The sequence below is a fragment of the Drosophila tropicalis genome, unplaced genomic scaffold (assembly GCF_018151085.1).
Source record: "Drosophila tropicalis isolate 14030-0801.00 unplaced genomic scaffold, ASM1815108v1 contig_158, whole genome shotgun sequence".
Lineage (NCBI taxonomy): Eukaryota > Metazoa > Arthropoda > Insecta > Diptera > Drosophilidae > Drosophila > Drosophila tropicalis.
Window position 1 is genome coordinate 11,178,443 of NW_027172602.1, and position 27,205 is coordinate 11,205,647.

Below are 27,205 nucleotides of genomic sequence, written 5' to 3' on the forward strand. Positions count from 1 at the left end.
TTCCCCTGTCTCTCTCTCTCTCTCTCTTACACCTTTCTGCTTCTTCTTTTCCCCTCTTCATTACCTCTTTTCCTCACCCTCTTGCCTTCGTTCGCTATCTCCCTGGTTGCCATCATCATTCACTTTTACAGCTTTCCTTTTGCCATTCATAAAATTATTCAAGCAAATTTTATTTGCACAAATGTACGCGACTTGTTTGCCTTCGGCTTTTGTGACCCACACTGAAAATCTCTCCCTTCCTACAACCGTGTTTCCGCATGCCCACAGATGTTTGGGTTTGTCTATCTTATCATCAAGACCAGGCTTTGAGTTTTGTACAGTGGAAACAATTATCCATATGAAGATAGTTATCAAACTAGGGACATCGAATCGATAAGTATAAATTTGATTATTTGACGGTTGACTAATTATTTAATAGTTTTAGCAAGCAGTTCGTTTAAACTAGGTTATTATAAACTACAATTTTTATATAGTTTCATTATACAGTCACAAAATAGTCAGATGTTGATCCTATGAAAAGCCAAAGAAGAAACATATAAGCATATTTTTTTATGGAATATTATTATTTTGTTTTCACAATTACTTCATGTCGTCTCCATAGTGCCAGTTTAGTTCATTTCTCTTGCTTGGAGTCTTTTTGGCTCTTCGTCATGGTCTCGCAGTCTGTTCTGTTCTCTTCTCTTCACCATTGACTGCTCTTTTTTTTGTTTCTTGTTTCTTTGTGTCTTCCTTTGGTTTTTAATGTGCTCTGAAGGGGCGTGGCGGTGTGGCACACTTTTTAAGTGTTTCCATCATCAGTTTCCATTGCTAATGGTCGTTCATTTATTTTATTGACAGCCATTGCCGGGACATCGTAGGACATATATTTCTTGGGGCAAATAAGTTCTATATAGAAATGGAAATCTCTTGTTCTTTGATTTCTCGCCCAAAAAGCACACACAAAAACTGAACTAATTGTATCGAGCAATAAACAAACGGCAAGCGGCCCAGCAGCACGGAACGTAAACAACAACTATCTATAGTGCATAAGGAACAGCAACAACAACGGCAACTGAGAGAGAATGAGGGGGAAAAAGACCAATAAAATAACAACGAATCCTGCTTATTGCGCCCTTAATTAATTTTGTTGTATTTCACTTATTTACAGGACTCCAGTACAGTGGTTCTGCTACGTAATTGATAATATTGAATGGTCTGCGCCCTGCTCAATTCTACTGCTCTGGCCTGCATTCTGCATTGCCAAGTGAAATCCATTAGTGAGTATAAATTAATCCTTGTATAAATCATTAAAAAAACATTATAGCAACAGTAAAACAAGATCAAAAAAACTGAAACTGGAAAAAAACACAGAAATAACAAGACTGGACAGAAAAAGATGAATAAAGGCCAAAAGCTTCAGACAAGGAGTGAAATCTGGGCCACGAAACGACCAATTCAATAAAGTTAAAACTGATTACACTTACACACACACACACACAAATACTTTCTCTCTCTCTTCCTTTTCCTCTCTGTGCGTGTGTTCAAGTATTTGTACAGGTGTCCTTCCTTTTCAGTTGCTCCTCTTTACGGTCCTTGTATGCGTAAGTTTTAATTGAAGCTTTCACATTTGGCTTTGCGGTGATAATAATTAATAATTGAAGGCGTTGTCGAAATGGTAAATGTGTTTATCTTTAACCTGAACATTTCATTTCATTTGACAGACTACACTGACAGCAAAAGTAGCAAAAGAATTTTCGAAATCTAAAAATGATTGAATTAAAAACAAAAAGGTATCAAAAATTCAAAATGGAAAATATGTGCATAATCAAATTCTTTCAATGAGAAATTTGTCTAACCGGCTTAAGGTTGAATATTTTACTAACTTTTCGCTCAGTGTGTGGTAGCATATGGAATGAGAATTTTGTTGCATAACCAAAACCAAAAGAAGAGAGCCTACTTTACATTCTACTTACATCGATAGCATTGTTTGTTACTGCCTGCATTGTTGCAGGGCGACTGCTGCCACTATGTGGCCAAAAATTTGTGTCCCAACCGCAAACAACAATATGAATTTCGGTCCCTCTCCTGCAACCCAACCCTTGTAGACCCTCAATCGTATCCTATTTTTGCTCATCCATGTCTGGGGCTGTCGTAATTTGTGAATATGCAAAAGCCTCCACTTTATAAACCGAATAAACCGCAGACAAATTGAATGCTCTCTTGTCTTGCTTACAAAACTATAATTTGTGTGAATGATGCTGGAGAAATGGAGAAAATATTGTCAGAAAGGGAAAAATACGGGTGGAGGGGACCCAAAGCTTTGTGGCTACTGCCGCTTTTTGCTTTTTCGAAATCATAATTTATGGCAATTTTTGACAAATTATCGAGAGAAGTGAAGAGAAAACAACGCATAAATAAATTTTTGAAAATGGCAATAAGCGTAAATTTCAATAAATTAATCATTTCGACCAGATTTTGGTAGCGGGGTGGGGTAGTGGGAGGGAACGTTTGAACATTTTAAGCGGTTTACTTTGTGTTCTTTTGCCGCCTTTGCTTGCTCCATTACCGTTTCCTTCTGTTGCTAGTCATTTTTTTCGTGTTTGGGCCTTAACAGCAACAGGCAGGCAGGCCGACAGCAAGCTGAAAATGAAAGCCAAGGCCTTTTGAAAATTTTCTCTAAAATCAAATATTTACACACAAGCCAGATGAGTGAGCAGCGGCAATGGCAATGGCAATGGCAAGGGCAAGGGGGGCAAGAAAATCCTTGTCGAGTCATGTAGCAACAGCTGTTGTAGGCCATGTTTGAATATTTGAAAAGGGGATAAAAGCAAAAAGAAGGAGACCGACAGAAGGAGAGAGTGACAGAGGGGTGTGTGTGTGTGGGATACGGAGGCTTGGCAACAATTATTGGTCCAGTGGTGGTGAAATAAGTGTAAAATGATGAATGTTATGGCCTTCCATGGGCAATGGGATGGTCATAATTGATTTCGATTTCATAGCCATAGCAATAAATGCGACAAACATCCGATAGTCAAATGAACTGTAATCGAAAATTTAACAACTTTTAAATTATGGAGCTCTTTTTGTTATTGTTTACTTTCCTTTTCATGGCCTTTAAATTGGATCGATTACAATTAAAACGCTCCCAAGAAAGTTAACAAACAGTTGTATTTAAGATTTATCGGCAAAACAAAACCAAACCACATCTTAATGTCGCATATGCCATAATCAACGTTAAAGGACAAAGAGCTTTTTGACCCAATTCTTTTATTGTAATAGTAAGAAAATGTTTCTATAGCCATGTATCGAAAACAAATGCTGATTTAAAATCGATTAGATCGTTAAATTAAGTAAATTATACCACTTTAAATCAATTTTAATCCACTGTCATCCCGTATAACGTCTTTCCTCTTCTTTCCCAAAACGTACTCCTTGTACATTTACTTCTCCTTCATGTTTTTAGCAATAGCTGACTGGCTGGCTGGCGGTCGACTTTCGTTTTACGTTGTGTCTGCCTCGTTGCGAACGCAGTGGTGCGGGAACTGTGCAATTAAATTTGTTACAGCCACACTTAACAGCAATTCCGCACGGCAAATCTCCAAGACCTTTGGTAGGACTGACTGCGACCAACGACGACGAGGACGACGATGAACGACAACGAATTGATGTGTCCTTATCAATTTCCGTTCCATTTGACATTAAGGAAATTGTCAGCAGCAGCTTCTTTTTCGCATTTTCTTTCTCTTTTTTTTCGCCCTCTCTCTTTTTTTTTTTTTGTTGGTTTTCTATATATTTAGGATACTAATTATTCGCCATTTTATTATGTCGCTGAGATTTTTTTTTTATGACTTTGCTGCTGCTTAAAGACAAGATGCCATTCCTTGTAATCACATTTCTGGCACCAAGTAGACAAAAAGAAAAAAAGTTTCCAAATTAAATTATACTCTCTTGGCATACAATTGAAAGCAAAACCAAATTACACACAAGGCACAAAAGGAATGAAAAACCTCATCTCTTTGGGTGTCTGCGGTGAGTAAAGTCAAACACCAAACAAAGCTAAAGAACAGAACCAACTGAAGAAGTACAACATCTGATGAACAGAACAGAGTTAAAAAAAAAAACCGGCCAGCCACCGAACAAAACAAAGCAAAAACGAAATGGTCCATATATTATGTCAAGAGGCGTCAGATAAGCGCTCAGACCAGAACTCGAAGCAAAAGTCCAGCAAAAACAACAAACAAACCAAGAAAAAGTAGCAGACAAAAAAAAAAAAAAAAAAAAAGACAACAGCGCAGCACCAGGCAAATGTAAATCTGCTGCAAAATTGGTTTCTTCCAAAATGCGATTACAAGTTGATGAGCCAACCAAAAGCCACATAGAGCCAGCCAACAGTTTGGATCAGTTTGCAACTTGGCCAGTCCAGAAACGTGGCAAGAAGAAATAGCCGATATAAAAAACGTGAAAAAGCATAAAAAAGAAATTGGGAATGAAAATATAATAAAAACGAGTGGAACAAGTAAGAAAATGTAAATACTCTGAGGTTCGTTTTATAGTGATATCAGTGACTTGGAAAGAGGATGACCAGGTGGACTCATGGAAACCCAGAACTACCACAAAATTAGGACCACAATTGCTAAAAACTGAAACTTCAAGCTTGATGCCAAAATGAAGATTCATTTATTTGTACGAGGTTACAGAAGGGAAGTTTGAAATATCAATACACTTAAAGGTCAATGACTGAAAGGCATATAAACCGCCAGAGTTATCCTTTTCGATATAAGTTGTTTTTTTTTCTTTTTTTGGGATGTATTCAAAAATTGTCAATTTAATTACGAAGCTTGTAACTTTGAAAAAAATTCAATTAACTCACTCGAAAGGAGAAACTCCATTTGCCTGAATGGCAAAAAACAAATTGTGAGATAGCCAGAGAAAAGAGTAAAGCGGAAGAGACGCACACATATAGAGTAATGGAGAGAGCGAGAGTAGAGAGGAAATATTCTGATGGTCTTGAATTTGCCGTTGCTGGCTTAACTTTCAATTCATTAGGCCACATACACAAAGAACAACATGGCCAAGAACAAAAAGCTAAACACAATCAGCTGTAAACAAAGGCTAAAAACTGATACACAACCAAAGCAACATGAAGAGAGAGAGTGAAAGAAGAGAGAGAGAGAGAGAGAGAAAAGAGATAGACAGACAAATTAGTTGCAAGTTGCAAGCAGCGGCTGTTGATGCTTCTGCTGCTTCAGCTTTCTGTGGGAGTTGAAAAAGTTTTCGTAGAAACTCATCCCCCTTGAAAATTGCATCTCCGCTCCATCCTCTACCACAGGGCACGCACCACACACACCACTACATTTCCTTCGCTACTATTTCACTGTTGCCCTGTGGTGTCCTGTCCTGTTCCTCTATCACTTTGTGGGCATTGTTTAAACTTTTGTGCAAATGTGAAATAGAATTGGACAAGCACGAAGAAAGAAAACGAGTGAAAAGAAAAGCAACAAAAGCCAATGATGAAAACCGAGCGCCACTTGGCTAGAAAAACTTTTGCTTTGCACTATCCCCTACCCTGTCACGCCCCCAGTCCCCAGTCCAGAAGCTCCATCAGCCCCACCTTTGTTTTTCTTTCCCGTCGTCGTCGTCTCCTGTTCTTGCGTTATTTTGTTACTTGGATATTGTTATTGTTTGGGCCACTTTGGCAATGCGCGAATTAGCCAAATAATAAATAAGTGCACGACGACACAAAAGTGGCAAAAGAATTTTGTGAACAACAATGAAATTACTTGAGATGCTGCTGCCCATGCTGCTGGACAGGCCGAGCTGGGCCGGGACTGGCCTAGAGTTGGCTTGGCCAACTTTTCGCATTCACTTTTCAACCAACCGCAAGGACAAACTTTGCCCTTCAACACACACACCAAAACATGTGTGTAAACGTATGCGTGTGTGTGTGAGGGTTTGGCGAGTTGATGATTCTCAAATTTCATTTCTTCCTCCCTTCTCTCTCTTTTTATCTCTCGATGTCTGTCTTTGTTGTCGCCTGAAAACTTTTGCTTATTGAACAAGTCTAAACAACTTCTGACCTCCTTCGTCTTCGTTGTTTTCTTGGCTCTTGGCCTGTTATGCCAATTAAAAAAGAAATACATACAATACAGCTTACTCTCTTGCACAACAACTGAAAGAACTTTAAAGCACTACTGACCAAATGTGAATCCCTAATTATTTGGCTTTTTCCCCCTCTCTCCTCCCTCTTTTTCTAACTCTCTCTCTCTCTACATATGTATGTACATATATTTCTCTTTGCACTGGCCAAGAAATTTGCGATAAGAAGTTGCAAAAAGTTTTCTTGGCTGCATTTTTATTGCTTGGCTAAGAAATTCAATTTGAAGTTGCGGCATAGTCAAATCCATTTGAACCAAAAACAACAACATCTCACCATCAGTTCACATACATCCGTACATACAAATAGTGTATAATATAAAGAAACTGCATTAAGTTACTTTCAAAGTGTTTCAATATGTGTCTTTTTGGCTAATGTTAAATTTTCATTAAATTTGCCATTTAATTTGTATCCTTATTTATTTATTTTCAATTATTGCTTCAATTTGCTAACATAAAATGTTAATTTCATGTTTCTTTTCATTGGCTTGTCAGCTAATTTAGTTAAACACAATTTTCATATTGATTTTAGTAAACTTTAAAACCTCTTTTAATAGCTGACAATGTTTAATTTTCAATAGAAGAAATTGCAAATAGAAAGACTGCAATTGTCCATTAGGCTGAGAGTTTACATTGTGTTAGAACATATGTATGTTTTGCTTATCTATGCGGTTCTATGACTTGGCATGTGCTTTTAGTTTACTCATTCTAAAACTTCACTCAACTCGACTTTATTGCGGTCTGTTCCACATTTATTTATTGAATCTTTGTACTCATTGAAATTCATCCATGTTCATCCGTGTTCATCCATGGATTTGCTGCTTAATTCATTCATTTAGTAGTATATCCGACTACACTTAAATGCATTGCACTTGCACCCACAAAGTGTAGCGAAGACCCGGTGACGGAGCTTTGGGGAACCTTTGGTGGGAGCTGAAGTCAGTGGAGTTTGGTTTTGGTAGGAAAAGGAGGGTAGCTAAAGCACAAGAGGATGATGAAGAAAAATAATAACAAGAGTTTGCTACAAATTACCAAAGCACTCGACTTCCGCTCAACTAAACGCATCACAGTCAAAGTCGTCCACCGTTTTCTCATCACCTCTGCACTCACCCTTCTCTTCTCTGTTGTACAACATCTTCATCCGCATTTTTCCGATCCCTCGAACCTCTCGTCTTCTGTCCATGCAGCAATGCATACAAATTGCGTGGGCTGCTGACGACGAACGACGACGACGACTACGACGGCGAGGACGATGACGAGGACGTGTGTTTGAGAGGAAACAGAGATGTGGAAACGCAATGGAAAGAAAAGTTGGGGAAAAGGTGGCATCGGTGTGTGTATGAGCGGCTTTCAGTTTGTTTTGACGCAGCCTTGCCTAAACCTCTTGAATTACGCATACGCGTTTTCTCTTCAACTTTTTCTCTGTCCCCCTCTGTCTCTTTCACCTTCCTCACTTGTCTCTCCCTCCTTCTCTTTGTGTGTCGGTTTGTTGTTTGTGCGCTGCCTTTAACTCGCTTTCTATATAGAGGCTTTGCGTGGCACAAATGAAGTTAGTGCCTGCACTTAGGCGACTCACCCAAACTACTCTCGAAACCGGCAAGTGGCGCATTTAAACACAACCTGCTGCTGTTGCTGCTACTGCTGCTGCGGCAGGAAGTTCATGAAACATTCATTAAGGACACTGTGCATTTTCCGCGCTTTTTGCCACCCCTTTTTCCTTTTTTGTCATACGTGCAAAAATTTGCACAAAAAAAACACACACACAAAAAGTAAGAAAAACAGGACCAACAACAAATAAAAAAGTGTCAAGGCGCGAAATAAAAATTGCATTAACATTTAGTTCTTCCTTCTTGGTGAAGTTTTCTTCATATTGTGATGGAAGCACATAAGCAATCATAACAATTGCGTTTATTTAGACAGCTTAAGCTAGATTGGACACATCCGCATACCAGTATGTGTTGACTTTAAATCGAGAAACTAGAAAATTAGCCTTTGCAAAAGCATTAAGGAAAAGCTTCCCAAGAAATCTTATATTGAAGGAAAGCTATAGAATTCGAAAAGTTCTGCCAAATTTAGTTATGACAGAGAGTTAAAAACATATGGAAGCAGCTATTACTTGAAACATATTTTCCTAAATTTCATGGGGATACAGAATCCAAATTGAATTTTGGTTGTTTAATTCAATTAAATTAAATGTTTTCTTCTTAAATATATTCAAACTAACCTAACATTTTTTTCAGTTATAGGAAACGTTTGCTTTGAGATGATTTTGAAATGTTTTCACCTTTAAAGCGAATGTCTTGGAATGCAATGTTTATTAATTGAAGTTTCGCCCTTATGATTTGTTTTCCGTTTGTGTTTGTCTGTGTTGGTATTCCGGTTTCATTACATTAAAATTTGTTGTTTTACCCAATGCGATTTGCTTCAGCATTTTTGTGTTTTTTTTTTATTCTATATGTATGTATATACATATGTATATATAATGGAATTTATACTACTCCCTTTTTGTCGGTGAAGAATTTCGGAGGAAGCCGCCGAGAGGGACAGGGAGAGACAGAAGGAGAGAAAAACAGTTCCTTTTTTGCTGTTTGTTTTTGTGGAAATTAAGCTTTGAAAAATGACTCATACGAGAACTGCAACTGCAACTAGTGAGGAAGAGTAAGGGACACACACAGGACAGACACAGAAGCACAGAGTCACAGAGACATAAGTATGTATTTCGAAAATTACTTTCATTTGTGTGTACTTCGTTTTGCTCGTTATTGTCGATTTTGCTTGTCTTCTATGGCTCCTTTTTGGTCCTTCTGGTTTGCCTTTGCCTCCATCTCCACTTTCTGTTGCTGCTACTCTTGTTGCCTCTACTTCTTCTTCATCGTCGTTTTGTCTACTGTCTTGTTTTTGTGGCTTTAGAAAAAGCATTTTCATTTATACTATTTAGTTCTCTTTTGGCCATTTAGTCTTTCTCCTACTACCTACCTCATCTTCTCGTATCCAGCCAGCACTTTGTCTTTTGCTTTGCTCTGCTGTAAATTACGAAAAATGAAATTAAGTTCACACTTTGTCATGTGGGGACATTTACGGTTTTTAATTGTTTCGCGCTGAGTAAGCAAAAAGTATACAGCAACAGGAAAAAAAATGTTGCCTACATTTTGGGGCCATAGATAATTTCCAACGAACCATAGATGGATAGGGATAGTGTGTAATTGCTGCCAGCCCTGTTTGAGTAGTCGCCATCGGGTCTATTCATCATCCTTTGGGGTCTATTATATATACATTGATAATTTGGTTAAATATTTGTTCAATTGCCCAACTTAAAGCTTTGACAGTACGGTCATGTATGCAAGTAGCCATCTTGGTTGTCCATCTTACCCTCTGGCTTCACTGAATTTCGAATTTTGTCGTTAAGCATACAATAAATTTGTCAAATGCACATGCAACAATCCAATACCAAAAACCACACCAAAAGGGGACTTCGACTTGGTCGCTTTTCCTACCATTTGAAGTGTTGTGTTAAGCAAAAACGTTTGCCCCGCAAACCATCTCTTACGTTCCATGGTCCCCTCTTCAAATTGGTCACCCTATTCAGTGTTCTTTCTGCCTTCTCGAATGCTTAGCATAAATTGAAACAGTGGCCTGAATCCGTCCGTTCACATGTTACGTTGCCTTAACCATCTAATGTTGGTCAACATCATCAAAGCTCATCGATAACTGGATTTGCAGCAAACAAATCGGTTTTGGCCTCTTGCCTCTTCCCTCGCTCACTCTCTCTTTTTGTCTCGCTCTCGCTGTCACCATCTCTAACTTATGACACTGGTGCGTGTGTTTTGTCGGCAACTTCATTATCGATTGCTGATCTCTGGGATTAGAGGCGGCACACAAGAGCAAGACAATGGTCATTCAACCACCATCATAGCCCTATCCAACAACTACTTTTGTGCCTGACTGTGCCTTAGCAATACGCTTCCGTTGCGGCGCCGAAATTTGTCCACAAATTAACACAAAGCGTGTGTCGTGTCGTTGTCGTCGGTCGATGCCGTTGTCGTTGTCGTCTCCCTTATTCCTACAAAATGAATAGTTCCATGGAGCACCTAAATTGTCCCAGTTAGCATTTACGCCGACTTCTCTTTCTATCTCTCTTTTCTCCCTCTTTCACTCTTGACTCTTCTCCTACTGACTGACCATTTTGTTGGTAGGCAAACGTAAACGCACACGCACATTTGCTGGTAACATTTATCGCCGGATTTCCACTGTCATGCCGAAATGTTTAACAGCATCCAACCGACCCACTGCCCCATCATCCGATCACCATCACATACACGCATCAATGCACTGAAAGAAATCTAATAATACACACACAATATCTAACATATGGTAATGCTGGCTTTCATATATGTATGTATTTCTCTGATTTGTTGTTTTGAAAGACTCTCGATTGATTCGATTCACTAAAAGTACGATTAGGTCGTTCGATATCGACATATGTTTTTAGAGTAAATGTAAACGTATGATTTTATTTTTCATAAATTGCCTTATTGACGGCTTCATCTTGTGATACGTTTCGAAATGTTAGCAACACCTTTACTGGTGGATATTTAAGTTTAATTATAACTTTATTTCGATAGATTTTGTGTTGTCATTTCCCCTTAGAATAGGAAATAGTAAGGTAATAATTTGCATCGAGAAGAAGTCGAAATCCTAATTGGACGATTCGTATTATGGAGGATTTGTTTGCTATTAGAATCCCCCCAAAAATTACTCGCTGTGTATCTCAGGGATTGCGGAGAGTAATAGCCGGGGACCGGGGTATAAGGGTACGCTTGTTCTGCAGCTCGTCGTTTTGTCTCGTATGTTGAATAGAAATAAATTTGCGACTTAAGTCCTTGCGCGCATTAATTCGGCCTAATGTCGTGTAGTAGCATCCGTTGCCCCATGTCCCTCCTCCCTGTTCCTTGTGCTTGACCAACCCAAAGCCGAAGCTCCCCTTGCCCAGCTTTTCCCGTCCCAACAGTTGCTTACACTGTTTTTGGACTAACATTTTATTTATGACCAACAACAAGGATATAGGATGAAAGAGAGAAAGAGGGATGAGAAGAGGGGCACACATGGTTGGCGGGTCCTTTTGTCGTTTTGACCGCAAAAGTGTTAGAAGGAGAGAGAAGGAGTGGGGCAAGCCAACAAATCTCTCCCCACCAATACTAATGCATTGTTTTGTGCCCTGGGTTCCTGGTCACACAAAGCCGATTTATGGATTGCATGTGTGTGTGTGTGTGTGTGTGTGTGTGTGTTGCCCATTCGAATGCGTGACATGCGTATGTATGCGTGTGTTGTGGCTATTAAATTATTTGTAAACAATTTTTGATATCTGATTTTATGCACATACCCACAAAGTAGTTAGGAAGACACATAGAAAGGGAAAGAGATATAAAATGTAAGCAAAAGTAAGTTAGAATGAAAGGGACGATTGACTGGGCGGATTATTGGGTGAGTGGTAGGGATGTTCTTTCTGTTGTTGGCCTGTCATAACTTGAACAAAATTGGGCCACATATTTTTATGGTAATTCAAATTCGTTTATATTTCTGGACAAAAGAGAAGCGCTTCAAGACAAAATAAAGGACAATTGAGCCATTGGGACAAAGCGAAAAAACGCATTCCTTTAAAGTCAAAAGAACCTTTCCTTTTTGTTAAATCCATTCTAAATTTATTTAAATAATTTGTTATGGTGCTTAGATTTGGCATTCCTTTTGACAAAATCTTTTTATGATATTTATATTTGTAGAAAATAAAAATACAGCTAGATGATTTAAAAACCATTCAAAGTTTAAATGCGAACTTCAAAACTTTAAACTATCAAACCAATATCCATAAAAGTCCAAAAACCAGCATCATCAAGTAAACTGTAATCGTCCTTTGTAAATTGCGGCTAAAACATTTAATACCTGTGTATTAACTTTCAAATGAAATTCCTTTGCCATTTGTATTAGCTTTTGGCCAACATGGTGGTTCCATGGCCAAAAATAAAGCCCATTTAAGTATGGGTTTAATTTGATTTCAAAAACCAGGTAAAAATATCGGCAAAAGGCCGAGACTAATGCACCGAAAATTGTATTTGCAATTTACTTTGTGTTGCAAAAAGCACCAAAAAGCCTTTTTCAATGGATTTTTGCTAATGCAGCTGCTGTTGTCCTGCAATCAAAATTCAAATATAGCCTAAATGAGTTAGCCAAGAAGCAGCCAGCTCTTAGCTCTTAGCCTACAAGAGCGACCACCACAACAGAGTGAGGGCCGCAAATTGTGCGGCTGTCTAGCAGGCACGAAGTAGCATAATATTGACTAGAAAAACTATTAAACTGTCAATCGGCGAGACAGAAGTGATGCGGATGTTGATGTTGATGCCGTTGCCGATGTCGATGTGGATGCTGTTGCTGTTGCCGTTCGGTTGCTTCTGCAGCAACTTTACAGTCTGGCTATGGGCAATATATGTATGTATGCATGCATTTGGATGCACAGCTTATGGCTCCATGGCTTCAGGTCTCTGATTCAGAGTTTTATTTCCACATCGATGCATCATGCAAGCAGCCATCAGGTAAATGCAATAGAGATGGGCAGACCTGAACCAAAATTCATCTGTCAGGACTTCAATTTTCGAATTGTAAAATCGATAAGGAAATTTTTCAATCTAAATCGAAATCATATATCGATAACAGTTTAAAGTAAGTTGTACAAAATTTGTAATTTCAAAAAGGGGTTCCCTTTGTTGTTGTTATCGATCTATGAGATCTTATGAGTTTAGCTTTTACTTTTTAGCTCTGAAAAGAAATATTGAAAACTTTGAAAAGTAATAGTAAGTAGAAAAAGTATCGATAGTTTATTGAACATTAAAAATTTTAATTTTTTTTAAAGATATGATGAGGTAAATATAGTTTGCTTGCCCGGTTGTGGAGCTAGACAGGTGAACCGCAGCGTAACACAGAAAAAGGGAAGCGAATCCGAACTAAAAAATACAACAACAAAAATCGGGAAAGAAAAAAGGCGTTAAATTCGAGCGAACGTAAAATTCGGCACTCAGAACAAAACCAAACGAAAGCCAAAAACAGAAAAAAAAAAAGGCCCAAACCCAAACTGATTGCTCCACTTCGTTCATTCTTTCGACGCTGGCCGCTTGTTGGCTTTCCTTTTTTTCACTTTTTTTGCGCCGCTATTTTCAAACCAGCACACCTCGCACCCAACCCACGAATTGGCCGCGCCTCTGTTTAGCCTTTTGCAACCTCTTGCAGTGCCTCCTTCGATGCCTACAACATCACGTGCGCACTTAAACATCAGCATCATGATGGTATTTTGCCCAGCCAAGCGCAACGAGACAACGAGCCAGGCCAGGACCGAGGACCAAAGACCCAACGACCAGGCCATCTCACACACACACACACACCAACTCTCGAACATACATATATAAATATTTGTGAGTGTGTGTGTGTGAGTGTCTGTATACAGACATACATATATCACAGTCAGTTTAGAATCAATAAAATATAACTTTGCGTGCTGATTTCTTCTGCTCTGTGCTGTGGTGGCATTGCTCAAGGCATTCTCAAGGTGGCGGTGGGTATTGGCATCTTGCGCCTTATCCTGCTGCTGTTGGTGCCGCTGCTGATGTTCCTGCTCCTTTGGCGAAATGTATTCATAAACATGAAGGAAACCAAACAAGCGAGTGACAGCCAGCACGTGCATGCATATGTATATGTGCTTGTGTGTGTGTGTGTGTGTGTGTGTGTGTGTGGTTCTGTTTAGGGATTTCCGCTTGAATGCGAATTTGATATGCGCAATAAAATATTTAAACAAAAAGAAAAACTGCAAATCGACAAAATTGTTTTTAAAGCGCGTAATTCAAGAGTCAACGCCCCACATTCAACTCAGTGAGTCAGTCATTCATTCAGTCAGCGGTTAACTCCATTTCGAAACGCATTTCCATGAACGCGTCGCGCATTTTAAATGAACTCTTTAAATATGAATACACTAGGCAAATGTTTACCATGATTAGGTGAACCAAAAATCTATACATTAGAAACTTCACATGCTAATTTAACCGAATGTGAATGTACTCTTTCTGTCTAATTGAATTTGTTAACATGTGTAGCCTACTTTTTGGGTGAATTGCCAAAATGTATTCTTATTATTAATTTTATGCAGCTCAAGCAAACTAGTTTATATATTTGATTATAAAGTTTGTTTTTTTATATTAATAATTTTCGACTTACAGAAATTATGTAAATAATTTTCGTCTTAATTTTCAATCCCTCCCTTTTCTCTCTGTCTCTCTTATTTCTTCTCAATCTCTCTCTTTACTTGTCTGTTGAGTTGTTTGCCGCATTTGTCACACAATCTGGAAAGAGAAAAGTTTTTTTTTTTTTTGTTTGTTAAAGTGGCAAAAGACTGGATGACGGTGGAAGGGGGTGTCGAAGGGGAGTGAGAAAACTACTTTACGCTTTTCACTTTTCAACAGCTTCGCTTGGTTATTGGAGTTGGAGCCGCTTTCCGTTGCCTTCGCTTAGGTAATTTGCGTCAAACTTTATGCAAAAGTTGCAAAATTTGCACCGCAATTTGTGGAGAAAAAAAAAAACAAGTCTTTGTCTCCTCTGCATGGAAAACACAAAGAGAGAGAGTAGGAAAAAGTTTTACACAACTCACAGTTGAACAGGCATTGAAATGACACATCATATCGAAAGGAAGTTAGTTCAGAGGCGTGGCACATCACACAAAAATCAATTTGCACTTGGAGAAAAGAAAGGAAAAAAGAAAAACTGAACAACTGCAAAAAGTGTTGCGAAGTGGCGAATTTAACTTGAACTTGAACTAACTTGAATAACAATTATGCCCATAGCATCCCATTTATTCACCATTCGCTGGAGTAACCAGTAGTAATAATAGCCGATCCCCCCCTCTTTTCCCACCCCCCAAGACCATTACCACCAGCTAACACCAGTTGCATTTGCATTTTCGCAATTTCCGCGATAGAAGAACTTTTTCTTTTGCTGCTTGCTGATTTTATTTAAGTTTTATTTTTCCATTGGACCAAATAAATTTCACAGTCCATTGGCAAATTATTGTTGTTGTTGGTTGATTTGGTTTGCTAAAGTTGACCAAATAAAATGAAATTTGTTTGTGTGTTTGTTTGTGTCTGGTTAGTTATTTGAAAGAAAGGTTCTTCCCAAAAACACAAAGGCAAAAATCGATGCATCAAATATCAGATATCAGAATTCCATCATCGTCATTTTGTCGTCGAGGTCCTTCTCATCATCATCATCGTCATCATTATTGCCATATGCTAATATGGCTGAAAAAGCGCGTTGGCATATAAAATTATGCTGTCGATAAAGCCCAAAGCCAAATCAGAGCCCCCCAAAAAGCTAAAGCAAAACTCAAACTCTGATAACCCGAAAAACCTCTGTTGCCATGTAAAAAAAGGAAAAAAAATAACAAGAACGCAAAATAAAACAAAGCCAAAAAAAAAAAAAAGAAAATCACCCATCACCCCACATATATGGAATGTGTCGAATCTTCTATAGAAAAGGCTGATGGCTCCCCCCAAAAAAAAAAAAAAAAAAACAAAATAAAAGAAAAGGAGAAAAAAGGGAGAAGCGTCTTTGATATGGCTAATGTCGTTGTTGTGGGCAAAATTCAATTTACTGCATGAGTCCATAAACACACTCACATACCCCAAAACTCACGCACACACAAACAGTCACACACACACACAAACACACAAGAGGACAGCAAGAACAAAGCGCTGTTGAGGCGTCGCCAGTGAAGCGTAGACGAACGCTGACTGCCTGCCAGCCTGCCTGGCTGCCTGACTATGTGTGTTGGCAGCTCTCTGAAGCATATAATCGACAAAACTCACACACATATGCATATACACACACCCAGACATACACAGGGAATACACGCATGCACGCACACAACCAAGAAGAGGCCACATTACGTATACGCAACCAGCAACCAACAACCAACAGCCAACACAAAAGCATCAGCCAACAGCAAGCAGCCCAACGCCAAACCGCTTAAAGCTAACGAAAATTGCCAGCGACAACATCATAAACTCAATATTCAATCCATTTGACTTTTTGCCCCGCCCCCCCTCTCCACTCCCTTCCACAGTTGTCGTCTCACCATCACTTGCCACTTGTCTATGTCCGGAAGTGCGGGGTGTGGATATGTGTCTAGATAGGTAGAAGGGTGATAAGAACTGCTGGTGTGTGGTTATGGCAACTGATTTCTCTTGTTTTCTGTCTATTACACACACACACACACGCACACTGGCACAGTGGCAAATGAAGATCGAGACTTAAAGAAGATAAACATTTTACAGTGGCTTAACATTGGCTTAATAGTGTTTTAACAGTTGCTTAAGAATAGGTAAAAAGACAACGGACACACACATACACACGTAGACAATTAACATTGGCTCATAGAAAGAAGTCTAGGAGTAAATATTCTCCAATTTTTAAAAGGGTAATTCCAATTTCGATCACTAAACAAAAATTTCCAAACAATTTTTGGTTGTTGGCATTGATTTGCAGACATTGATTTTGTGCGAATGTGTGTATATGTGTGTGTGCAAGTGTTTCAAATATATAGACATTACGAGTCAGAATGAAAAAAAAGCAACAACAACAACTAGAGGCAACTGTCAATAGATCAACAAAACTCGACCAACGAAACAGCTAGTTGACTGACAGACTCACTGACTGCAGCTGACTGTCATTGCATTTTATGCAAATGCCAGGACAATCAACTTTTTAGCTGTCTCTCTCTCCCTTTTTCTATCTCTTTCACTCTCTCCCCGGGCGTGTCTGGATTTGCATTTGCATTTTGACCATTTGCCATTTGACATTTGCATTAGACCAACAGGCGAATTTAAGTTACGTAATAAGCACCGCTTCCCCTTCTCCCCACATAAATCGTAATCCATAACCCGAGTGCCGAAATGCATTACCAAGTGCAATCGAGTGCGGCGACAATGATCTCTGATGTTTGGCTTCGTCTCCTTCTCTAACTGGTATGACTTTCAAATGGTCTCTCTGTGTGTGTGTGTGTATAGGTATGTGTATTGTCATAATGCTAAATGCATATATGTACATTTTTAGATAGAAGTATTTGGTATTTGGTTGGTATACATACATAAATATTCACATTGAACTGCGGGCAAATATTTTGTTTTTGGGGTTCGATATGGGCTAATGGCAACTGCAATTGACAATCCCTATTCTTATATTGATTGGCATAACCAAAGCAGAGTGAATACAAACCTAACACAACCAATTAAGTTCAATTGAGTAATGATCCAAAATTAAACGTTATCAATTAATTTTTGAGGCTATATAATTTTTAAACATTCAAAACTTTGCATTAACATTGTTTTTGGTAACCATCACTTGCGATTTTATTTGATTGATTGTAGTAAATTCGATTGCTTAAAGAAACTAATTGTAAGATATCATGTCTCATATTAATCGAAATTAATATAAATAGGTACATATATGTTCTTGTTCTTTGTGATTTACAATAGGACTCTTGAATAACTTTCGATTGAACGATTCGCAGTTGTATTTTTTGTTCAACATTCTGTTTCATTTTTGTGTTTTTCATTCGATAAGTTAAACAATTAATCGCATTGAACTCTTTTAACCATGCGTACCCTTGGTTACTTTTCATTTATGCAATACTTAACAGAAATTCGCGTTGAAATCTCGCTTTCAGTGGCTTATAGGATTACGTAATTTTGCAGGTGCTTTTTTCCGACTTTATTTCATTTTGTTTTGGTTGTTGTTTCTGTTACTGTTTGTATAAGCGAATCCCATTTGGCCACCGCAGCAGCTGACCCATCAGATACACACACACACAGACACACCCAATATGTCTGGTGAGGCATAAAAACATTTCAAATTTATTGAAATTAAAAACAAAATAAAACCAACGAAATATAATCAATTACAAAGACATTGAAGTTTGTATACCCTCTTGCATAGCTTTAAGGACTCGTTCCATCGATCCTTGTACTCTGATGAAAGTAAGTTTAATATGTTCACTCAAAACTGATTTAGTTATGATAATGTTTGGCATGTTAAGTATACAAGAAATAAAATAAAATCGTTAAGAAAATATAGAGTATTTAGCATTTGTGGTGAGAATGTTCTCTCTCTCTCTCTCTCTGTAATGTCTGTTGAGCCAGTCAATACAGTCTGCATATATTTTGACTTGACTCTGGCAAATGGCAATGGGAATTGCATCAGTTCGATCGTTGGTTCAACACTTTAAACTTCTTTTCTTTCTCCCTCTCTCTCCCTCTCTGTCTCTCTCAGACCCTGTCTGTCTGTCTTTCTCTATTTTTCAGCCTAGGGTTTTGAGCGATTTCGCTTGGCCTGATTGTGGCACTTATAGTCGCGTCATTTTGACTTTGCTTTCCATTTTTTTTTTTACCCCCCATTCCCATTTCATTTCTGTTTTTCTTTTTTTTTATTTTTTTGTCGTCTGTTTGACTGACTGGCTGAGTGCCTCTTTAGTGTGGCTCGAGTGCGCCTCTAAGGGGCAGGAAGGGAGTGGAGAGAAGAACATTATCATGTGTGTGTGTGTGTGTGTGTGTGTGTGGGTATCCTGGGTACTTGTCAACGCTTGTTGAGTGACTGCTGAAATCTCTGACTATCGTCGTCGTCGTCTCATCGTCATTTCCAATGCTCATTGCAAAAGCTCTGCCATTGATTTCCCTGTCTCTTTTACTCACTCTCACAGTTTACTACGCCCTTTCTGCCGCTCTCACTCTTTTTTTGGCCCATTTCGCTTGATTGCCCATTTCGGGCATTGCAAAACGTTTTCCCCCAGAATACATCTACCCAGTCTCTCTCTTTCCCTCTCGTATTCAACAGCCGCCTATAAGAGGGCAAAAATTACGACTTTGCCCCTTTTCCTACTCAATATGTAGTCATCATATGTGCAGTCTGAGTACACTGAAAGAAATGCAATTTTCAACAAGGCAAAAGGCAAACAAATTAACATCATATTATAAGCTAAACTGCATTCACTTCTTTGTGCAAAGGGTAAACTGTGAGAGAGGAATGAGAGATTGGTATGCCGATTGATAGTTTTCCCATGAAGGGATCTCTGTAATAATCAGAAAAATAGAAATTCATATATGTATGTGTGGACAGTGTAAGATAAATTTTAAGTTGCCCATTTGCCGATTCCTTATCATTTGCATCATTATCATCAGACACATTCTCTACCTCATCCTCATATTCTCATTCCCAGCGTCTTCCTTCTTCATGCTGGTTTTATTCTCGATATCTCGTTAAGTTTTTCGTGGCAAGTCTTTAACATTTTTCACGACTTCAAACTTTTGGCTAATAAAAACATTAACTACCCCCCCATGACAAGAGCACCCTGCCACCATGGCTAAAGACCCTCCTTTAGCCATCGTAGTCCATGGCTTCTTCCGCACATGTGAGAAGGAACTTTACTCATAAATAAATATTGCCTTGACTAACATTTTAAGCAGATTCGAGCGCAGATGACGACGTTGAGAAACCGAGCTGGAGTAGGAGTCAAGAATGGCGACAGGCGACCATGTCTTAAAGTAGGACTAAAAGCGACGCGTGCCAATTTGTTAATAAAAGCAAAAGACGAGATGAAGACCAAGTCGAAGACCAAGAAGAATAACAAGTTTAGTTGTTGTAATTTGAAACTGTTTACATTTGCCAAGGGGTTTGTCTGGTTGGACGCAGAATGGGGAATGGAATCCGCTCGTCCATTTGTGTAACTTTTGAAATTTCGCTAGATAACAAGACACAGAGAGAAATGCCAAGGGAAAAGTTTTTTCTCGTTTTTTTTTTTTTCTGTTTTCTATCAACTTGGCTCAGTCTCCTCGCATCTAACAATGGCGTCGAGTTTTTCGATGGCTAAACTGACTGAGTGAGTGAGCGAGTGAGTGAACTGGACTGGGTCATGGCTGATTGGCTGATTGACTTGCCAACGATCCGCGACCTGCGACCAGCGACCCACTTAATTGTTTCGCTAGCCTCGTGTAAAACAACTATTGCCCCATGGTGGTGAATTGGGAGGGTCTTGGGTGGTGTTCAATAAGTTTCCTTCAACATGAATTGAAAAAGAAAAATATTTATACAACATATAGTAGGTATATTGCCATCAGAAGCCAAGACAAACTATCAAGTTTATATACAGATAATGGCCAAGTTTCACACAGGATAGAGTTCCTTTTCCAAATAAATATTTCAACTATAGCCGAAAGTTCATGGAGAGTTTCTTACAAGTGCTAAAAGAGTATTGAACATAATTCATTAAATTGCATATGAAATGAATTCAACTAAAACTGACGGTAAATTGGAGAATCATAATTAAATTTGAACCTAGGAATTGTTTAAATTTCACTAAGATATATTGGAAAAAATAATTTCCTCTAACCGTAGAAGAAAAGTTACTCTAGAAAAAGAGAATTTTGGGACTTTCAGATTATTTAGTATAGCATACTTTTTCGCAAACTCTAAAATGACCCAAATCATGATATCATCATCCACTGCATTAGTCCAGAGAGTTAATATCCTTATTGCCTATGATTTGAGAATCCACAAACGGTTCTATTCTAAATTTTGCTTTCTATTTTCCTGTTTTGCAAATTGAATGAAATGCAACCATGACAACGACAACGACATTCTGCGGGTTATGTGTGCGTGTGTGTGTGTGTAGAGTGTACTTGTTGTCTCACTTGTCGTCAGCATTTGGAATCGATTCGATGCCATTCGATGCGATTCGATTCGTTTCGATTGCCATGCAATCGGATAAACAGCCGTTGACGTTGAAAGTTGGCGGCCCCTGAGCATAGATAAATCGTTGGTAAATTTTATATAATCTAATAAAAAATTGATGGCTTTGGAGTGCGACGCTGTGAGAGGCTGGCTGGATGGCTGGCAATAAATAGCAACAGACACTTTTGCAAAAAGGATCTACTTGGTTCTGCCGTTGCCATCGACGATATGTGCAAACTGCTGGCAATCCGTTGAAAAGCGCTTGCCAATAAATGATGAGACATCGACAACAGCAACAAACTATGAGAAAGAGCATGCGAAGAGCAAGCAAGTGCAGAGCTAGGACCACTAGAAGTAAGCTGTTGGAGCTGGCGGCGGGGAAGCGCATTAGCTCGTTTTTTATGCAGCGCTGAGCTTAATGAAATGAGTTTGTCGAACTTATTGCTCACTGAGCCATGCAACATGCCAGGCACATGAAACATGTAGAAGCCAAGGTGAGATTGCCCAAGTGCGACAGAGGAAGCGACTATTTCGTTGGCAAGGGGGTTGGGGGAGGCAACCAATTCTACCCTGTCTGCATGCAGGATACCAACACACACACACACACACATTTTGCCGTAGGACTCTTAATTTTATTTTCTCTTAAAGTTCTATAAACAAGTTAAACTTTAAAATAAATTTTGCAAGGCTTCAAAAATTTTCTTCTCCATGGGTGTGGGTGCTTGTGTTTGTGTAAAGTAAGTATGCAAATGTGTGTGTGTGTGTGTGTGTGTTTGTGTGTGAATTAAAGATTAACTTGCGGAATTTACTTCAAGTGCGTTTACTCTTTAGCGTGTTCAAGTATTTGTATTGAAGTAAGTGTACTTCAATTGCATTTTTTTGTATTCACAAATACTAAAAGGAATGAACTTACTTCTAATGGCATTTTAATTACTAATTACTAATTTAAATTACTAAAAAAAATTGCATTTTCTCTCACAATGCAAATGTTGGTATACTTTCCTTTTACCCAGAGAGATCGATAAATCTTCTCGATAGACATAAATAAAAATATTTTATGTGTGGCTTAATCGAATGCAGATAAAAAGAACATACATAATTTGTAGATTTCACTCTCTGTCTCTGTATATCTTTTTTCTGTTTTTTGGGCACGTTTGCTCCTGCTGCTGGTCCGACAACAACACATCATTGCCAAAATGGGAATTCTTACGTTTGCCACGCCCACAACTGAAAATACATTAAAATGCATTCGCAATTGCATTTCAGCAGCTGCTTGCCTGTAACGCCATGCCATGTCGCTGTCCTCGCCTCGTTGCCATTGTTTTCCCCTCTTCCCACTCATTCCCTTCCGTTCATCCGTTCCGGCATTCATCAGCGTGTTGTTATCCTGTCTCGTTATCCTTGCGCCATTTTACATGCAATATCCTCCACGAGCTGAGCGCATGCCACTTTGCATTTCATCGTCATTCAATTGGATGCCTTCGCCTTCGCAATGTTGCTGTTATTTCTTCTACTTCAACTGCATTAAGATTAGTCGCAACAAACCCGAAACCCGAACTCAAACCCCGATTTCGATTTCGATTCCAATTCAAATGCCAACCCTGGTCTTGTAAATTGGCCAGCATTCTACTGAGCATGCAAATCGAATACAAATAATTCTATAATTGATTTCCTTCTTTTTCTCCCTTCTTTTTGTTTCAGAATAATTGAAAAGCATAACAACATCAACAAGAATACAAAGTGCGAAACATGTAAGTGTATATATAAATATGTATATATGTGTATCTTGGAAGCTAATCTTGAAAAGAAACCTTAGCAAGCGAAAGTAGTTAAAATATTATTACCCAATGAGTTACAAGTGAACGAAATGAAAGAATTCTTTCGACTAACTGAGGTTAAAACTTAACAATTTAATTAGAAATTTATTTGCTAAAATCGGTTTACTTGTTATCGGAAATGTCTTGCTTCTTCTCAGTCGACTTTGTTTACATGCCATTATTCATTATTTTTATAGGTTTGGCTCGATGCAAATTTATCATAGCATACTTTTCAGATGACTTGCAGTTTTGGCTATTTCCCTTGGGTTTTCCATACCGTTTGAAAAGTAAAAAAAAAAAAAAAATAGGGAATTTAAAGGGTATACACACTTCGACACAAGCAAAAGTTAGCCTGATCCACTTCTTTTTTTGGTTTCCTCCTGCTCATTTCACAAAACAAAATTCATTGCATACCCTAAGGGGCCAATGTCAGTTGTTATCCTTTTTTCAATTGCCTTATCATTTTGGGTTTGACTGCATTCAATTTTTAATGGCTGCACGCGCATGTGTGTTGGTGTGTGTGTGTGTGTGTATATATGTGCATTTATGTGTATTTTTATGTAATTGGAAACCGATGCCACACCTACTACAACAACAACAACAACAACAACTACTACTCTCTGCCAAACAAACTCGACAGACAAACCAAAAACAGAAAAAGGGGGAAAAAACGAGAAAACCTCTCAACTTAATGGCATGACATTAGTCCTTCATCTGCTGCTTGCTCCAGGTTTTTTTTTTCTCCTTTCTTTCTCTCATTCATTCCCTACGCTATGGCTTCGGCTTTGGCTTAATGCGATGCGCTGTCGTTAAAAGCGCAAGCAGCAAAGAAAAAAATAGTGAGAGGGTGGACGCAAACAAACCAAAACGAAAACATGAGACTAAAAGAGGAAAAATGGAGTGAAGAAATTGCCACTAAATGTTATTGAAATCGAATACATTTCATCCGTTTGTCCTTGTGAATCGATATATGTGTGTGTGTGTGTGTGTGTGTGTGTATTCACAATATTTATGCTTTTTAATCCGAATTTGGCAGATGGACAAATAAAAGACTAAAGCAACCAAAACTTAAATCCTTGCTTGTCTATATATCCATATCCTTGTCATTGTTCATGTCCCTTGTCTATGTCCGTGTTTCATATCGATGTCTTTGTCCTTGTCATTGTCATTTTGTGTATGTGTGTGTGTGTGTCTGTTGTCTTTGACTTATTGCCCGCAACTAATTTCTAATTACAATTTCAATTAAATATTTATTTTAATTAAAAAGCCAACTTCAACTTCAAATACACATCCGCTTGAGAGAGCAACAACTGGACGTTAGGACAGACACTGACAGAAAAGTCACAGTAAAAATGTCATAAATTTTGATTTAAAACTAAAATCCATAGATAGTATTTGTTTTGGCATTCAAAGCGACAAAATTCTTGAAAATTTAGCATCCTCTAGCAGAGATCAAAAATCAAAGTCAGCAAGAGTAATTTAAGTATTTTATGTCTTTGTGTTTTTCTTTTATTTAAGGAATTTTGTATTTTTGATAATAATTGAAATATATTTTCGCTCTGTGTAGCCGCGAGACCCGCGAGTCAGGCAACCATGCAGATGCCATTCCGCCCACTCCTACCAACTTCGTTGCCCGTTCAAGTTGCCTGCTTCATTAAATTTCATGAATCGCCCGCAGCGTTACGCCATATCCTGTGCATGTTGTTGATAGCTTTGCCCACAGACTCTTCGATACACACACACATACACACACACCCCAATCACAGAGCACGAGAATGAGTGAGTGGGATAAATATATAGAACAACCAGCAGCAGCGGCAGCGGCAGAAACAACTCTCAGCAACCAAAAGAGCGAGTCGAGTGAGCAGCAAGGCCCATGTCCATGTCCATGTTCATGCCCATGCCAATGCCCGTATCTGTATCTTGGCCAGCTTTGAGCTTTAACATTTTTGTTCGTTTGTTGTTGTTGTTGTTCTTGCTTCGCAGCAAAAGCCACAAAAACTGTTGTTTGCGCTTTTATTTATTTGCTATTGATTTCCACTGTCCCAGGACGCAATTTGTTTGCAATAAACTTCATAACAATAATTCATGTCCACACAAATAAATAATTCATGGTTTCACTCAGGCCACGGACAGCAAACACACACACACAATGAGAAACAGAGAATCCCAGGACCGCACCCCCAGCAAAAGCCAAAGTCGTAGCCAAAAACCAATCCCGGTACATATCTGCGGCGCATTGATAGATAATTTCTTTTTGGCCATGATTCGACTGACTCCGATGCGACCATAAAAGTCAGTCTGCCATCAAGTTAATAAATCGCTACGCTTAAGCTTAAGGATAATAAAAACTAAAACATTAAATTAAAAAGGTGTTCCAGCAAATGTCATTCGCCAAATCTCTGCCCCACTCCCCACTCCCCATAACTAAGTCATGCTAGGCATTGTTTAGACCATCAGGACGATGCTGGCCAAAAGCATTGAAGCATGTAAAATACAGTGGAATGAACAAGTGAATAATGTGTAGAAGCAAACAATCGCTTATTGCGAATGATTGATTCAGTTGTCAAAAAGGATCTAGGCGGATTTGACTTTTATTAAACTCTGTAGTTTGCATCTATAGGCAATTAAAACTGTGCAAGTAGCAAACCAAATAAAATGTTTATAAATCATTTGAAATCATTATTTATACCTAAACACATTTGAATAATGAATGAAATTTGCTTGTTCTTGGGTAGAAACGAATATTTATCAAAACGAAACAACTTTCAATCACTGAATATTCATTTGAAACGCATTCAAAGTGCAATAATCAATGAAGCATTAATAATAATCATGAATAAATAATTAATTTTATTTGAGTAAATAAAATGAATCAATGAACAAATACACTTGATCAGTTTTTGAGACTCACTTTCATTCGTTAATTTAATCAAAGTATAGAAACCAATCACAGCCACTTGAATATAAGCTTTTTACCTGTCTGGACTTAATAATTAGCATATCCTGGCCATTATCGTTGGCCTTTGTTGGCCTCGTTGTGGAAATTGAATATTGTATAAATGAAAATTAATGAGAGAGTAAGAGTGGAAATGCGAGAAAACACTAAAAATCAAGCAGCAATCTTTGTCAGTTAACTGATTGAGGAGGATGCTCCAAATTGCCCATACGACTTGTGGTCCAAGGTCTCTCGCTCTCTCTTCCTCTCTGTGTTCCTGTCACTTTGTTTTTGTCTCTATCTCTATAAGCTGCGGATGTCATAAAGCATTTCATTTTATATCAATTGGACACTGGACATTGGAATTGATTTCATTTGCGGCGTTATATAGCATCAGCATTCACATTTACAGTCAAGTCGAAAGAATTGCGTTTCGATAAGCAGCAGCAGCAATGGCAAATGATGAAGACGGTGGACTGGAGAGACAGATAGACAGAACGACGGACATTCGGGCAAATATAATAAAAATGAAGGGAAAATAAAATATTTACACATGCACTCACACACACACACACATATGTACACGCAGAACAAGTACACACAAATACAAATACAAATAAATAAACACAAATAAAATATGGCCATGGACAAGTAGATCGAAACCGAGGACAAGGACAACGCCAATGCTTGGCCATTTGATAAAAGCCAATTGAGAAAATGAATTTACTGTGTTTCGAAATGGTTAAGTAAAAGTTTTGTCTTGTAACCATCTTTTTACTTTCCTCTCCTCTCCATTCGACTTACTGGCCGGCAAGAAGAAAAATAGTAGACCAAGTAAAGGAAAATGACCATTAACAGTGGAACAATTCTAGGTTAGTGTGCTTGACCAATTATGAAAACACGTTATTTCACATGTTATCGATGCTGAAATCGTTATAAATTAAGTTCTTTCTCTCTGCTTGGTACTCAATCCGAATCGTGTGTGTGTGTGTCTGTATTTGTTGAAGAGTCTTTCCAAATGGCTGTTCCACTGTGCTGCAGGCAATCGCAGCATTGGGTCTCCCTGTATGTCTGTTGGCCGATGCGAGAGCGTGACGTTTGTTTAACTGTTTACTCCGGGCCTGGACGTTTGCCTGTCCCGAAGCTGAAGCTGATTGAGGAAATGCGCATCAGGCGCACTGAGGCACTGCCAATAAACCATGTACATATATTTGTGTGGATGTATGTATGTATGAGAGTGTGTGTGTGCGCAAGCGAAATCCTATAAATATGCCATTTGAAAGATAATGCAGCAATAACAAAGTGACGACAAGGCAGACTCCACACAGAAAAACCCAGAGAGAGAAACAGAGGGAGAGAGAGAGACAGCCATGAGAAGGAGTAGAAGTGGAAGGCAACTGAAAAGATAAATAGGCAGCACAGTAGGCAAACAAGATGAGCAAACGCAGATACATATATGTATGTACATATGTATGTATGTGTATATAGTAGAAGAAGACAAGTGGAG

At 38.5% G+C, this 27,205-nt stretch overlaps 1 protein-coding gene across 2 annotated transcripts in view; it reads left to right on the forward strand.

Annotated features, from left to right (window-relative positions):
* The first annotated feature begins 1,144 nt into the window (after window positions 1-1,144).
* LOC137571936 (chaoptin) overlaps window positions 1,145-27,205 on the forward strand; it is a 123,614-nt gene continuing 97,553 nt past the window's right edge. Inside the window, exons 1-3 of one of the 2 annotated variants that reach the window (XM_068283702.1) lie at window positions 1,247-1,256; window positions 1,554-1,654; window positions 22,645-22,694. The gene's annotated coding sequence lies outside the window, so the exon portion shown is untranslated. Of the gene's footprint in view, window positions 1,257-1,553; window positions 1,655-22,644; window positions 22,695-27,205 lie in introns of both variants that reach the window. The other variant, XM_068283701.1, reaches the window with a different exon arrangement.